This window comes from Cherax quadricarinatus, chromosome 23 (assembly GCF_038502225.1).
Source record: "Cherax quadricarinatus isolate ZL_2023a chromosome 23, ASM3850222v1, whole genome shotgun sequence".
Classification (NCBI taxonomy): Eukaryota; Metazoa; Arthropoda; class Malacostraca; order Decapoda; family Parastacidae; genus Cherax; species Cherax quadricarinatus.
Window position 1 is genome coordinate 7,595,400 of NC_091314.1, and position 17,749 is coordinate 7,613,148.

At 36.7% G+C, this 17,749-nt stretch overlaps 1 protein-coding gene across 10 annotated transcripts in view; it reads right to left on the minus strand.

The window, feature by feature from the left end:
* The window catches only part of coro (protein coronin), a 114,948-nt gene that overhangs the window by 82,091 nt on the left and 15,108 nt on the right, over positions 1-17,749 (minus strand). The window contains exon 1 of one of the 10 annotated variants that reach the window (XM_070087828.1): positions 4,342-4,357. The exons of the other annotated variants lie outside the window; for them this stretch is intronic. The gene's annotated coding sequence lies outside the window, so the exon portion shown is untranslated. Of the gene's footprint in view, positions 1-4,341; positions 4,358-17,749 lie in introns of those variants that run through there. 10 annotated transcript variants of the gene reach the window in all.

A 17,749-nucleotide genomic window follows, 5' to 3' on the forward strand; every position in this document is an offset into this window, starting at 1 on the left:
CACATTCTCAAACTCATCCACTAACCTTTGCAATTTTTCTTTAGAATCTCCCATAAGCATAGTATCATCAGCAAAAAGTATCTGTGTCAATTCCCATTTTGAATTTGATTCCCCATAATTTAATCCCACCCCTCTCCCAAACACCCTAGCATTCACTTCTTTTACAACCCCATCTATAAATATATTAAACAACCATGGTGACATTACACATCCCTGTCTAAGACCTACTTTTACCGGGAAGCAATCTCCCTCTCTTCTACACACCCTAACCTGAGCCTCACTATCCTCATAAAAGCTCTTTACAGCATTTAGTAACTTACCACCTATTCCATATACTTGCAACATCTGCCACATTGCTCCTCTATCCACTCTATCATATGCCTTTTCTAAATCCATAAATGCAATAAAAACTTCCCTACCTTTATCTAAATACTGTTCACATATATGCTTAAATGTAAACACTTGATCTACACATCTCCTGCCCACTCTGAAGCCTCCCTGCTCATCCGCAATCCTACATTCTGTCTTACCTCTAATTCTTTCAATTATAGCCCTACCGTATACTTTTCCTGGTATACTCAGTAAACTTATTCCTCTATAATTTTTACAATCTCTTTTGTCCCCTTTCCCTTTATATAAAGGGACTATACATGCTCTCCGCCAATCCCTAGGTACCTTCCCCTCTTTCATACATTTATTAAACAAAAGTACCAACCACTCCAACACTATATCCCCCCCTGCTTTTAACATTTCTGTCATGATCCCATCAGTTCCAGCTGCTTTACCCCCTTTCATTCTACGTAATGCCTCATGTACCTCCACCACACTTACATTCTGCTCTTCTTCACTCCTAAAAGATGGTATACCTCCCTGGCCAGTGCATGAAATTACCGCCTCCCTTTCTTCCTCAACATTTAAAAGTTCCTCAAAATATTCTCGCCATCTACCTAATACCTCCCTCTCCCCATCTACTAACTCCCCTACTCTGTTTTTAACTGACAAATCCATACTTTCCCTAGGCTTTCTTAACTTGTTTAACTCACTCCAAAATTTTTTCTTATTTTCATTAAAATTTTTTGACAGTGCCTCTCCTACTCTATCATCTGCTCTCCTTTTGCACTCTCTCACCACTCTCTTCACCTTTCTTTTACTCTCCATATACTCTGCTCTTCTTATAACACTTCTGCTTTGTAAAAACCTCTCATAAGCTACCTTTTTCTCTTTTATCACACCCTTTACTTCATCATTCCACCAATCACTCCTCTTTCCTCCTGCCCCCACCCTCCTATAACCACAAACTTCTGCCCCACATTCTAATACTGCATTTTTAAAACTATTCCAACCCTCTTCAACCCCCCCACTACTCATCGTTGCACTAGCCCACCTTTCTGCCAATAGTCGCTTATATCTTGCCTGAACTTCCTCCTCCCTTAGTTTATACACTTTCACCTCCCTCTTACTTGTTGTTGCCACCTTCCTCTTTTCCCATCTACCTCTTACTCTAACTGTAGCTACAACTAAATAATGATCCGATATATCAGTTGCCCCTCTATAAACATGTACATCCTGGAGCCTACCCATCAACCTTTTATCCACCAATACACAATCTAACAAACTACTTTCATTACGTGCTACATCATACCTTGTATATTTATTTATCCTCTTTTTCATAAAATATGTATTACTTATTACCAAATTTCTTTCTACACATACCTCAATTAAAGGCTCCCCATTTACATTTACCTTTGGCACCCCAAATTTACCTACTACTCCCTCCATAACATTTTTACCCACTTTAGCATTGAAATCCCCAACCACCATTACTCTCACACTTGATTCAAAACTCCCCACGCATTCACTCAACATTTCCCAGAATCTCTCTCTCTCCTCTACACTTCTCTCTTCTCCAGGTGCATACACACTTACTATAACCCACTTTTCACATCCAATCTTCATTTTACTCCACATAATCCTTGAATTTATACATTTGTATTCCCTCTTTTCCTGCCATAACTTATCCTTCAACATTATTGCTGCTACTCCTTTAGCTCTAACTCTATTTGAAACCCCTGACCTAATCCCATTTATTCCTCTCCATTGAAACTCTCCCACCCCCTTCAGCTTTGTTTCACTTAAAGCCAGGACATCCAGTTTCTTCTCATTCATAACATCCACAATCATCTCTTTTCTTATCATTTGCACAACATCCACGCACATTCAGACTTCCCACTTTGACAATTTTCTTCTTATTCTTTTTAGTAATCTTTACAGGAAAAGGGGTTACTAGCCCATTGTTCCCGGCATTTTAGCTGACTTTTACAACACGCATGGCTTACGGAGGAAAGATTCTTATTCCACTTCCCCATGGATATAAAAGGAAAAGTAATAAGACCAAGAACTATTAAGATAAAATCAAAGAAAACTCAGATGAGTGTGTATAAATAAACGTGTACATGTATGTGTAGTGTGACCTAACATATGTTATAAATAATAATAGTACATATTATTAATAACATGTATGTTATTAAATACCATTGCCTCAATCACTGCCTCTACCACTCCAGTCACATTCAATCTACAAGCACCAAACACAGTGAATTATTGTGAAATGTTTGGAAGAGCAGGGAGACTAATGTTCACTCCAGCATAAACAAAGTCACACTGACGATGTGTCAACCACTCCCTCGTATTTTTGTACAATTTCCTTCTTCAATTATATATTTATTATTATTATTATTATTATTATTATTATTATTATTATTATTACTATTGTTATTATTAGCTGTAGCAGAAATGTTTAATTCTTTGCAGTGTTCATGAGTAAACACATGATGTCACCGTCTAATACCTGTCCGAATAGCCATTCCAATATGCAGTCATGAATGGGTTTACATTATTTATTCTGTAGTTTAATAGCAAATAATGAACAAACAAAACACTCACCACACTGAGTGGTGGGAGGGCTGGCTGCCAGTTGCGGGGGTCGGAGGGAGGGTAGTAGGGACTCACAGGTGGCGGGAAACTTAAATATGATTTGGCGGCTGGGAATTTGGCGGTTGGGAATTCGCGAATGTGTGAAGCCCGTGAAAGTTGAAAACGTGAATGTTGAGGGAGACCTGTATACGAGTAGCGCATACAATAGGTTATCCTACTATGTTCCACAGTCAGCCCTCCTGGCCCTATATCACTCACTTATTTACCCCTATCTCACCTATGGAATTTGTGCATGGGGCTCAACAACAATAAACCATCTCAGACCATTAATTACCCAACAAAAGGCTGCAGTCAGAATAACAAATTCCCACTACAGGCAGCACACTCCACCAATATTCAAAACTCTAAACCTACTCACCATACAAAACATCCATACTTATTACTGCACCTACTACATATATAGAACACTTAACTCTGATATAAACCTTCCCCTAAAACATCTCCTTACCAACCTCAACAGAACACATGACCATAACATAACGCACAAATCACTCTTTGATGTTCCTCGTGTCCATCTCACGCTATGCAAAAATTCAATGCACATAAAAGGCCCTAAAATCTGGAATTCATTACCTGTGAATATAAGAGAAACACTGTCTGTTTATAAATTCAAGTCTCTTCTCAAAAATCACTTACTCACCCACAACTAAATAAATACTGAATAACTGTATCTCATAAATTTTATCTCATAAATGTTTCTCATTATTGTATCTCATAAATGTCTAACCTGTGACCCCAATCAAACTTTGTTATTTTTTAATTACATTACCTAACAGAATACTCCATTCTACTGAATGAACAGCAACACAGTAAATGACCATATGACCTGTCTTTGTAATACTCAGTTGTGCTAAATTGTTATCTGTTTACAATAATGCTTTTACAACTGAATACATCATTGCTTAGTTAATCTTAAGTTAATTTTAAGCCTGCCCATAACATTCTGCATACAAGGGGCTTTGGCATGTTGCACTTTAATAACTATATTCCTTTGTACTTCTCTATCATATTCAAATTAATAATTAAATAAAAGCACAGTAAGAAAGAGAAATAAGGAGAGCAGTGCAATATAAAACAGTTTACAGTACAGTATATAGAAACAGATTAATGTATGGCAACAAATCACACTAATTATGCAAGTAAAAATTTGAAGAACAGTATTGTATTGCAGTTATTAAGCAGTTAGTCAATATTAAAATCTTGATTAACTTCATCCTAGCTTAATCTATGTATTTCCTTTGGTTGGATATGAGAATGGTTTATAAATGCAGAGAATCAAAACCACAATCCATTTTTTTCTACATAGTTCTGCTCTGCTTAAGATACATAATTATGCCACAGTCTTACATTTGAAGTGTTGATGAGAAGAAACCAGGTTCAAGACACACCCAGCTTACTCTCTCCCTGTTGAATGCTAGATCCTTTTATCACTTTTCAAATGTGTTGCTCATTCAGTTTTGTCTAGTAGTCCCTTATGTCATAATTCTGCCTATCTTACTATCTCTAATTTAATTTGTCATTACACACAAAGTAATCAGTGCTTTATACAGTACAGTATATATAAAAAATATTTGCACAACCCTGGATAAGGTAAACTAAATTATAATACTGTAACTCCCTATGTGGCAAGTGGGCCAAGGATATCATTATCTAGTGCCTTATCAGCTAAGTCCTCAAAATATACGTGACAGCTCAAGTCTCTCTTGAGCAGCAAGTTCTCATTAATAATGAGCTGTTACTTATTTCAAACACTGTACTGTACTAAAGAAATTATTACATTTTGTGGAGTGTTACGGAAGAAAAGTAACAAATATTAAAAGCCTTCACAAATTTAAAATTAGAATACCATTATGTTTTTTGTTTTGTCTAAGAGAATATAAATACTACTAATGTGGTTTTATTGCATTAGTGGTAAAGGGGAGTATCCAGTCTTTTACCTCAAACTCTCAATAGTTTTTAATTTTTTAACACACATTCGCCATCTCCTACCAAGGTAGGATGACTAAAACAAATTTACCATCATTCATTCAATCATTGTCTTTTCAGAAGCGTGTTGACATCACATTTCAGAACGCCCTCCAAACTACATCATCCTCACCCTCTGTAGAGTGCAGGCACTTTAATAATTTAAAAAACCAACTTCCTCATCTCCTCTATCTACCTACACCACAAATGTAAAACACATGTTTATCAAAAATACCTAAAAATTACCGATAAAATAAAATTTTATAATAATAATAACAGCAGATGCTAATTACACACCTCAGCAAATTTTAAAAACTTATGAAAGTGAGATGCACAGGAAAGGGATGCAGTCAAAAAACACTCGTATCAAGAGACAAGTAGGCAACTCCAGGATTAAAGGCAGCCAAGAATCAACATATAATTCTGGAAGACAACACACTGAGAAAATTCCAGCTGAAATACCTATTAGGGCAATACCACTCTGAAATTCCATGAGCTGCTGCTCCCAATGTGCAAACCCAATCTCAAAACCCATAACGTTACTCTATAACAGTGTCCAATGAAAACGAAGCAGATCTCAGCAAAGAGACTAAACAACGCCTGGCTTACAAATAGTATACCTAAATCCATCTATAAAAAAATCTATGTGAAAAACAATTCAGACAGGGCCTAATAACTAAAGAACTAACTAAACAATACACCAATACTTAATCTAATATGAAAGTCCAAACAAATGAATTATGTAAACAGATTTAACCCTTTGACTGTCGCAACCCCAAATCCTGAGGTGTCTCCTGGTGTACCTGGAGTTTACCTGGAGAGAGTTCCGGGGGTCAATGCCCCCGCGGCCCGGTCTGTGATAGAGAATCTTTTCCTGACAGTAATGACACCAAAATTACAAAATTTGATGGAAAACTTATAGAATTATGCTCTGGCGAAGTTAGCGACCTCGGCAATATTTATGAATCGGCGATTTCGCCCACTTTGAGCCCTATTTTTAGCGAATTCCATTGTTCCAGTCGACCAAACTCATAACTATTTCTTTAGAACTCCACTTGTTCTATCGACTGACCACAAGAAACTGCCCATTTACCAATTTCAACTACCCAATAAAGTGGTCAGAAATTGGTAATTTGGCCAATTTCACACAAATTAAGAAATATGCCAATATCAAAACAGGGTCCAGAATGAACAATGCAGACATTCATGTCTCTAAAATAACATTTTCTTTGTTCATCATTCAAGTCTCCAGGCACCGCTGATATTACTCTTGCTTTCTATTTTGAATTTTTATTCAAATAAAAAATAGAAGATTTACTGTTATGCAGACTACTGCAATATTGTAATAATTGTATAAATAACATCAACCCATTCATGACTGCATATCAGAATGACTATATTTGGACATTTATTGGACAATGACATCATTTGTTTACTCTTGAACATCGGCAAAAATCAAACATTTCCCCTACTTTAAGCTCCATTTCAAGGTCCTTTTCATAGTAAAACCAATCAAAATCACCTCTATTTTTATAATATGTTTTCCATTCTATCAAATGTGACTACAAAAATGAGATAACATAAAAACTATGTGAAAATTACACCTCAAAGTCGTCATTTTAATCCAAAAACACAGTCGGATATTTTTTTTTTTCTCATTATGCACTGCGTGCTGCAGGAATTTTTTTAAATGGTGCACACTGACCATACAGACCCATTCTCTCACATGTGGGCCTACCAGCTTTCTCCTGCTTGATTTGAAGCCGCTAGAATTTTTGAGTATATATACGTCAAACACATTGGGTCGTAAGACGTATACATACAACCGAAATAGTCAAAAGGTTAATGAAATAAAGTGACATAAAAAAGACCTGGAAAACTCTCTCTGAAATTTTGGGCTCTAGAAAACTGTCTAGAAACAGAGAGATTAACTTAGCTAAACCAGACAAACCTCACATAGAGTCTATAGACACTGCCAATAAACTTGATGTCTTCTTTTCTACCATAGGATCAAAATTAGCAAGCAAAATCCCAAAAGCAAATACAGTGGAACCATGAATATCCGCCATAATCCATTCCAGACAGTTGGCCTAAATTCAAAGCAATATTTCCCATGAGAATTAATGTAAATACATACAATTAATCTGTCCAGACACCCAAAAATATTAACAAAAAATAATTTTTTTAAAGATTAATTATAGTTTTACATACACAAAATGATGAGAACTAAATAAAATAAATAAATGAATATTTAAATCATTATTATTATTACTATTATTATCACACTGGCCGATTCCCACCAAGGCAGGGTGGCCCGAAAAAGAAAAACTTTCACCATCATTCAATCCATCACTGTCTTGCCAGAAGGGTGCTTTACACTACAGTTTTTAAACTGCAACATTAACACCCCTCCTTCAGAGTGCAGGCACTGTACTTCCCATCTCCAGGACTCAAGTCCGGCCTGCCGGTTTCCCTGAACCCCTTCATAAATGTTACTTTACTCACACTCCAACAGCACGTCAAGTATTAAAAACCATTTGTCTCCATTCACTCCTATCAAACATGCTCATGCATGCCTGCTGGAAGTCCAAGCCCCTCGCACACAAAACCTCCTTTACCCCCTCCCTCCAACCTTTCCTAGGCCGACCCCTACCCCGCCTTCCTTCCACTACAGACTGATACACTCTTGAAGTCATTCTGTTTCTCTCCATTCTCTCTACATGTCTGAACCACTTCAACAACCCTTCCTCAGCCCTCTGGACAACAGTTTTCGTAATCCCGCACCTCCTCCTAACTTCCAAACTACGAATTCTCTGCATTATATTCACACCACACATTGCCCTCAGACATGACATCTCCACTGCCTCCAGCCTTCTCCTCGCTGCAACATTCATCACCCATGCTTCACACCCATATAAGAGCATTGGTAAAACTATACTCTCATACATTCCACTCTTTGCCTCCAAGGACAAAGTTCTGTCTCCACAGACTCCTAAGTGCACCACTCACCCTTTTCCCCTCATCAATTCTATGATTCACCTCATCTTTCATAGACCCATCCGCTGACATGTCCACTCCCAAATATCTGAATACATTCACCTCCTCCATACTCTCTCCCTCCAATCTGATATCCAATCTTTCATCACCTAATCTTTTTGTTATCCTCATAACCTTACTCTTTTCTGTATTCACTTTTAATTTTCTTCTTTTGCATACCCTACCAAATTCATCCACCAATCTCTGCAACTTCTCTTCATAATCTCCCAAGAGCACAGTGTCATCAGCAAAGAGCAACTGTGACAACTCCCACTTTATGTGTGATTCTTTATCTTTTAACTCCACGCCTCTTGCCAAGACCCTCGCATTTACTTCTCTTACAACCCCATCTATAAATATATTAAATCATTACAGAGCATTAAATATCCAGCTAAACATATCGATAAATGGTTCACCCATTACAAGACACACTGAGGGCAAATTTCTAGGTCTCCACTTTGACTGTAATCTTAAATTTCAGACCCACATCCAGTATACGTATTTATTTATTTATTTTCTAAAACAGTAGGTATCCTTTCCAAGATGCGATACTATGTACTTTATATCACTCTCTAATATACCCTTACCTCACCTATGGTATTTGTGCTTGCGAATTTTTCACGGCCAATCACCCCTTTCAGGGTCGAGAGGACCTCTCCTAAACTTGTTCTCAGGGTCGAAAATTTTTTGGAAAAAAAAATTATTTTTTTCTTACGAAATGAAAGAGAATCTTTTTCTGATCATAATGACACCAAAAGTATGAAATCTGGTAAAAAAAACTTGCGGAATTATACTAGTAAGTTAGCAGTCTCGACGATGTTTACGGCCGAAAGTAGGGCTTAAAGTGGGCAATTTCTCCCACTTTGAGCCCTATTTTCGGCCAAGTCCAGTGTAATAGTTGATAAAAATCATAACTTTTTCGCTAGAACTCCATTTTTTCTATCGAATGAGTACAAGAAACCACCCATTTACCGATTTCAACTATCCAATAGTGGTTAGAAATTGGCAATTTTGCCAATTTCACACAAATTTCAGAAGATGCCAACTTCCAAATATGGTCCAGAATAAACAAGACAGACATTCCTGGCACTAAAATAACATTTCCTCTGTTCATTAGTCACATCCCCAGGCCCCTCTTACATTTCTTTTGCTTTCCACTTTGAATTTTTATTCTCACAAAAAATAGAAGATTTACTGTTATGCAGACTACAGCATTAGTGTAGAAATAGCATAAATAATATAAGCACACTTGTGAAAGAATATTAGACTCGCCAGTTGACGTGTATTAGATGCAAGGCATAGTTTGTTTACTTTTGAACTTTGGTAAAAATCAAACATTTCTGCTACTTTGAGCTCAATTTCAAGGTACTTTTCATTGTAAAACCAGTCAAAATCATCTCAATTTCTGTAATATGTCTTCCATTCTATAAAATGAGACCAGGAAAACTAGAATACAACAATATCATACGAAAATACAATGCAAAGTCACTGTTTTAATCTAAAAACACGGTCAAAGTTTTTTTTTTTCTCATTACGCACTGTGAGCTGCAGGATTTTTTTTATACTGTGCACACTAACCACATAGACCCATTCTTTCATATGTAGGCCTACCAGCTTTCTCTCACCAGATTTGAGGGTGCTAGAATTTAGGCGTACTAGTACGTCAAAAACCCTGGGGCATAAGCCGTACTAGTACGGCCGAAACCCTGAAAGGGTTAAAACTCCCATATCAACCCTCCACTCAAACTTCTCCTAGACAGCTTCAACAGAGCACACAGGCATAACACGAAGCACAAAACACACTTTGACATTTCTCGTGTCCATCTCACACTATGCAAAAATGCAATGCACATAAAGGGCCTGAAAATCTGGAACTCTTTGCCCGAAACAGCAAGAGGTCCCCTGCCCACAAATCAATTTATTACTATACTCAAAAATCATCTCATCTCTCAATAACAACCATACCCATACTATGCTAAACTCTAACCAAATTTAAAGCAACTCAACCAAATATTTTATTAGCCCTTAACTATTAAGTCATTACTACAAACTTAAAAATGCATGTGTATGTATCATTAATTGTACTACCTAATATTAATGATAAACTTAATTACAAACTTAAAAATGTATTTATGTACAGTCTCGTAAATTGTACTACCTCACATTAATAGAGTAAAATACAGTGGACCCCTGCCTTACAAACGCATTGTGTTACGTTAAATACGCCATACGAAGCATTTGAATGCAAAAATTTTGCCTCGCCTCATGATAAAAAACTCGCCTTGCGTGATTCGTCTGGGACGCATCCCACGTGTGGCCTCAGCTGCCCCGTGGGTGCCAGTGTTTACAAGCCAGCCAGTGCGGTCGCATCCACCCATACATTCGGTACATTTCACCTTATCCCAGTATTTTTTGTGCTTGTAACTGCAAAGTAAGTCACCATGGGTGCCAAGAAAGCTTCTAGTGCCAACCCTGTGGCAAAAAGGGTGAGAATTAGTATGGAAATTAAGAAAGATTTTGAAGGGTTTGGGGGCTAACCCTGAGGAGCCTATGCCAGTTGTGGAATCCATTGTGCCTACTTCAAAGATTAAGGAAATGTGTGCAAAGTGGCTTGAAGTGCAAACCTTTATGGTTGAAAATCACCCTAACACAGCTATTGCAAGCCGTGCTGGTTACTATTACAATGACAATGTTGTGGCCCATTTTAGGCAAATCTTAAAGGAACAGGAGGTATAGAACTCTATGGACAGATTTGTTGTGCAACAGAGGTCCAGTGACTCTCAGCTGGTCCTAGTGGCATTAAAAGAAGAAGGGAAGTAACCCCGGAAAAGGACTTGCTACCTCAAGTCCTAATGGAAGGGGATTCCCCTTCTAAACAATAACAACTTCCACACTCTTCCCTCCTCCCATCCCATCAATCATCACCAGATCTTCAATAAAGGTAAGTGTCATGTATTCTATTCTTAGTAGAGTAGTAATTGTGCATGTCTTCTTCAGTTTGTGTGTATTAAAATTAATATTTCATGTGGAAATTTTTTTTTTTTCATAATTTGGGGTGTCTTGCACGGATTAATTTGATTTCCATCATTTCCTATGGGGAAAATTAATTCGCCTTACGATAATTTCGGCTTACGACGAGCTCTCAGGAACGGATTAATATCATAAGGCGGGGGTCCACTGTACTGAATATTTGTATTCTACCACTCTTCACCTGTTTAGACTTAACCCTTTCATGGTCCGTGCCGTAGATCTACGGCTTTACGTTCAGGGTCCAAACAGCAGATCTACGCCATGAGCTCAGCTTACTCTGATAAGCTGTGAGCAGTGAATTTTGGCCTAGATATGAGAGAATACATCTATGTGGTATGTGTGCACCACATAAAACAAATCCTGCAGCACACAGTGCATAATGAGAGAAAAAAACTGAGACCATAATTTTCGATTTAAACAGCGACTTTGCAGTGTTTTTTCGAATATTTTTTATAGGTGTATTTGCAATTTCTTGGTCTCATTTGATAGAATGGAAGATATACTACAGAAATAGAGATGATTTTGATTGGTTTTAATATTGGAAATGGCTTGAAATTGAGCTCAAAGTAGCAGAAATGTTAAATTTTTGCCGATGTTCAAGAGTAAACAAATGACCTCACAAGTCTAATACATGACAGCTGGTGGGTCTAATATACATTCACAAATGTGGTGCTATTATTTATACAATTATTACAGTATTGCATAACAGTAAATCTTCTATTTTTTGGTTTGAATAAAACTTATGTGAATAAAAAATCAAAATGGAATTCATTTGTAAAGCCTGAAAACGTAACTAATGAACAGAGGAAATGTTAGTTTAGTGCCAGGAATGCCTGCATTGTTTATTCTGGAACCTATTTTGAAATGGGAATATTTTGAACTTTGCATTAAATTGGCCAAATTACCAATTTCCGGTCACTTTATTTTGTTGTTGAAACAGTTGACTTGGTGATTTCTTGTGCTCAGTCGACAGAATAGAAGTAATACAGTGGACCCCCGGTTCGCGATGCTATCGGTATCCGATAAATCCGGTAACCAATGAATTATATCGCAGAAAATTTGCCTTGCTTCCCAATACAAAACCCGGTATGCGATGTGGTTCGTACGAGACGTGTCCATGTGTGGCCTGAACTGCCCTGTGTGTGCCAGTGTTTACAAGCCAGCCAGTGTGCGTGCATCTAAGGATACATTCGGTACATTCCATATTATCCATATTATCACTGTTTTTGGTGCCTGTTTTTGCAAAATAAGTCACCATGGGCCCCAAGAAAGCTCCCAGTGCCAACCCTTCGAGACCAAGGGTGCTAATGACTGTTGAAATGAAGAAAGAGATAATTGCAAAGTACGAAAGTGGAATGCGTGTGTCGGAGCTGGTCAGGTTGTATAGTAAACCCCAATCAACCATCTCTACTATAGTGAGCAAGAAAACGGCAATCAAGGAAGCTGTTCTTGCAAAAGGTGCAACTGTGATTCCGAAACAGCGACCGCAAGTGTTAGAAAATGTTGAGAGACTGTTATTGGTGTGGATAAATGAAAAACAGATAGCAGGAGATAGCATCTCTCAAGCAATCATTTGTGAAAAGGCTAGGCAGTTGCATGACGATTTGGTAAAAAAATTGCCTGCAACTAGTGGTGATGCGAGTGAATTTAAGGCCAGCAAAGGTTGGTTTGAAAGATTTAAGAATCGTAGTGGTATACATAGTGTGATTAGGCATGGTGAGGCTGCCAGTTATGTTGTGCGACAGAAGTCCAGTGATTCTCAACCTGGTCCTAGTGGCATTAAAAGAAGAAGGGAAGTAACCCCGGGAAAGGACTTGCTACCTCAAGACCTAATGGAGGGGGATTCCCCTTCTAAATGCTAACACCATCCACACTCTCCCCTCCTCCCATCCCATCAATCATCACCAGATCTTCATTAAAGGTAAGTGTCAATTATTCTTTCATTATTTATTGTTATTTATTGTTATTGTTGTTATTGTAATTACTATTCTATTGCATTAAACTTAATATTTCATGTGGTAAAAGTTTTTTCTTTCATACTTTTGGGTGTCTTGCACGGATTAATTTGATTTCCATTATTTCTTATGGGGAAAATTGATTCGCTTTCCGATATTTTTGGTTTACGATGAGCTCTCAGGAACGGATTAGTATCGCGAACCGGGGGTCCACTGTACTAGTGAAATAGCTAAGAATTTGGTTGACTGGAATACTGTAACTGGCCTAAAATGGGAGTCAAAGTTGGCAAAAATCGCCAATGCGTAAATATCGCCGACACATCAAAATTCGTGAGAGCATAATTTCGTCAATTTTCCATCAAATTTGGTACTTTTTGTTTTATTACCTTCAGAAAAAGATTCTCTACCATTTCATAGGAAAAAATAACAAAATTATTTTTTGAAAATTCTTGTACCCTGGTGCACACTTTGAAATTTGGCCTCTATACCCTGAAAGGGTTAATTCACTATTGTTCCAGTGCCAGGAGAAGGATCTACCAAAAACAAAGAAAAACTTAGGCATCCTTTAACCTCTTCATGAGTAAGATAATATAACTTGAATAAGTATATACATAATGAAGCCAGGACCTGTCATTCCACCACCAGCTTCCCTACAAGCAAACAGAGTATGGAAATGACAGGAAGATGACTTGTTCATGTGACTTATGTCACATGTTTTGATGAGTATTACACCTTGAAACAATTGTAATATATTAAGATTTCCTTTTAAATATACATTTTACAGTGGCCTTGAAGACGCACACACACAGGTGTTATGGACACTCATTTAAATTATATTTTTATAACCCAAAATATTCACTCAAATTTGCTATTATGCTGTATCCCATTTCTATCAGTAATTTCAGATGTGCAATATATATTCTCTGTATGTGACTGATACGGTTGGCAAAACACACTGAAGATAATTATTAGGCAGAATTACAGTAATTGCTGACTGTTTGACTGGTTTAGTAAAACTGTTGTGGGAATAAATTAATCTGTACATAACATAAATGTAAACCTCTACATAAATTAATTAACCAATACAAACCTTATAATAGATACCCTTCTCTAACATGTTACAGAATTAGTATAATCTTTGCTCATGGTCATAATTTATACTTCTAGTATTATAAAAAAAAATAACTTATCTTCAATACAGTGATTAAACACAATAATGATAATGACACACAAGGAGATAAGATGTCAGGAGTTATCTGCTGATAAAATGAAAACATGAATGGTAGGTAAAGTAAATCAAATTACAGAATGCCACTTTTAATAAAAATTTGTGCAAGAACAGAATTCTTAAGACAATATTTTCCAGAATAACATTTAGGTAATGTATATTGTAGACACTGTCTTACTAATGCTGGTCTAGGGCCTGGCCACATGGGCAATAACTCCAGGAATCTACAACAGGTAGACTAGACAATTTATTTTATATATACAGAACAGGGATTCAAACTTAATGAAAAAAATTAACCAACTGGATTCACGACAAGGAATTTGAGTACCGGTACTAATTAATTTGAAGCTATGAGACGTGCTTCGTGGCACAATTATTCACAACAATCACACACATACAAACATCATAGAGAAAACTTCCACCCCACCCTAGTTCACAAATCTCAAGGAACAATAATCCCCTACCTTTCTACACATCCCATGGTGCAATAATCCTCCATCCTCCCCTGCACACACATCCTATGATGCAATAATTCCTCACTCACCCTGCACACAACCCTTGTGGTATAATAATTATCCACCCTCCTCTGCACACAAATCTTACGGTACAATAATCCTACAAATAGAAAGAGTTGTCTCACGCTCAATAGATGGAGAATCGAGCCTCCACCACGTCTTGCACTGAATACCCCACATTGGTTTAGTACACAAATTTAGTACACAAATTATTATATATTATTATTATCCACCCTTACCTGCAAACATATCTTGTGATAAAATATTCCATTCCCACCCTTCTCTGCACACAACTCTCTGCTATGTACATGCAACATGCTCTTTTTTTTATTGAGAAAGCTTGTGCAGTGCAGTATTGTCTGTCAATGCATTCTTTTAAAGAAAGATGAGTAAGAGAGAGGAATGAATCTCTCCAATGAGAGAGGATTTATCATTTATACAAATATACAGCAAGGATTTACCAACTATACAAATACACAGTATTGTACAATACGTACAGGAAAGACCTTACTACGTAAACTACTGAATTTTTGAAGATGCAATAAAAAAGTAACAAAAAATTGTCAATACTAGACTGACTTTTGTCTTAATAATATGAGCAAATCACACACGTGATGCTTTCTTTGAAGTATTTTCTATCAGGCCAAGGTGAGACATTTTGGTTCAAATAAATACAGTCATGCATTATTCCCAATCACCTCCAACTTGCAAGTAGGTGGAAGAGGCTGAGAGCCAAGAAGTGAATGGAGACAAAACAAACTTTTTTATAAAGATGTTTCACTTAAGAGGGAGTGAATTATTATAGTGAAGGCTTACACTTTTTTCCCCTTCTCTTCATCCAACTTACACTCAGTATACACTGGTAATTAAAAAGTTGCCATATACCTGAATTTAGAAAAGTCCCCAAGCTCATGAATCCCAGTTTGTTATTAAATTAAAAAAATTGCAATACTGTATGTATTGTATTATAAAGTAACCCAAAATTATTCTAATACACTTTACAAAAACTAGTAATTTTTAAAAGCCACATAGCCAGTATACTGTACAAGAATAGTAACTGTACTCTACTGCACACGTACAGTAGAGTACACACAGAGTACTGCACACTCTTACTACACATGCTGCATCTGGATTTTTATCCCCACTGTAGTTGGAACTAATAGTGACAGTGTCAATTTATGTTTAAAGGTTAAAAAATAAATTTGTAATCCCAGTTAGTAATGTGCAAGATGCTGGCAGTGAGATAAATAGTAGTAGCTTTTAAGCAGCACCCAAGCCATGCCACATTTAACTGACTTGGCACTCTTCCATCATTTGCTAAGCTTATCCTTACAGAAAAGTCTGTTTATCAAGGAAGAACATGAGAACAGGTGAATACTACAGGAGAGGGAAACCTAAATACATAACTTGTACTTGTGGTGTTCTGACATTAACAGAACTTAATCTGGTTCTCTCTTATTGGCAGTGTTTATGGCCTACTGTAAAGAATGTATGTATATTTTTTTTATAAAGGCCAACTGATAGCAATGATCATGCAAGGGTCAACTAAATAAACCTTTGCATTTAAAAATATGTACAGCAATCCCCATGCTAAAATATAATGGTTAATTTGCTCTTTTACTAGGTAAAACTTGAAATTAAAATGGTGTTGTTTACCTTATTTACTGACGGTATCTGCAAATAAACTTGAGGGAAATTACAATACAGTACAGTAGAACCCCCTTATCCACAGGTCCAGTATCCGCGGTTTCAGTTATCCGGAGTTTACCGTGGCCCAAAAATAACCTTTAATTTTGCTTAATAATGGCCTCAAAGTGCAAAGTGCAAAGTGCTTCCCATCAGTAAAAAAGTTATGTCTCCACTTATTGTGCATAATTTATCAATTAAACTTTATGACAGGTATGTACATACAGGAGTTATACATAGGGTTTACTACTACTATCCACGGTTTTGGTATCCACAGCAGATCCTTGGAACGCATCTCCCACGGCTAAGTAGGGGGTACCGAAGTACAGGAAGGCCCCGCTTTACGGCGTTTCACTTTACGGCGTTCCGCTAATACGGACATTTCAAATTATGACCAAAACTCACTATACGGCTCCCCCCACCTGACTTTCTAATACGGTCACCGTGCCCCACCCTGTTTGTTTACATTCTCCATGAGCTCAGTAAGCACTAAGTCTCTCCATTTTGTCTGGAAACTCCAAAATTTCAAATGTTTTTAAAAGTTATTTCATATTTTATATATACTCTGATAATTATACTTATGTATACCTGTACCTAAATAAACTTACATACATCGAGTCATTTAAATGTCGTATATTACGTTAATATACACATTTTCATTAATCCATCCATGATATTTTTTTCAAAATTATATAATAAACACGATGCATAACATATAAATAAGATAAATACACCCCACAGTAGAATAAATAAACATAAATGTGAGATGTGAGCAGACGACTTCCACAAGTGACGCCATAATAACAATAGTCACAGAGTCTCATTAAATGTCGTATATTACGTTAATATACACATTTTCATTAATCCATCCATGATATTTTTTTCAAAATTATATAATAAACACGATGCATAACATATAAATAAGATAAATACACCCCACAGTAGAATAAATAAACATAAATGTGAGATGTGAGCAGACGACTTCCACAAGTGACGCCATAATAACAATACTCACCGAGTCTCATTAAATGTCGTATATTACGGTAATATACACATTTTCATTAATCCATCCATGATATTTTTTTCAAAATTATATAATAAACACGATGCATAACATATAAATAAGATAAATACACCCCACAGTAGAATAAATAAACATAAATGTGAGATGTGAGCAGACGACTTCCACAAGTGACGCCATAATAACAATAGTCACCGAGTCTCATTAAATGTCGTATATTACGGTAATATACACATTTTCATTAATCCATCCATGATATTTTTTTCAAAATTATATAATAAACACGATACATAACATAAAAAGATGATAAATACACCCC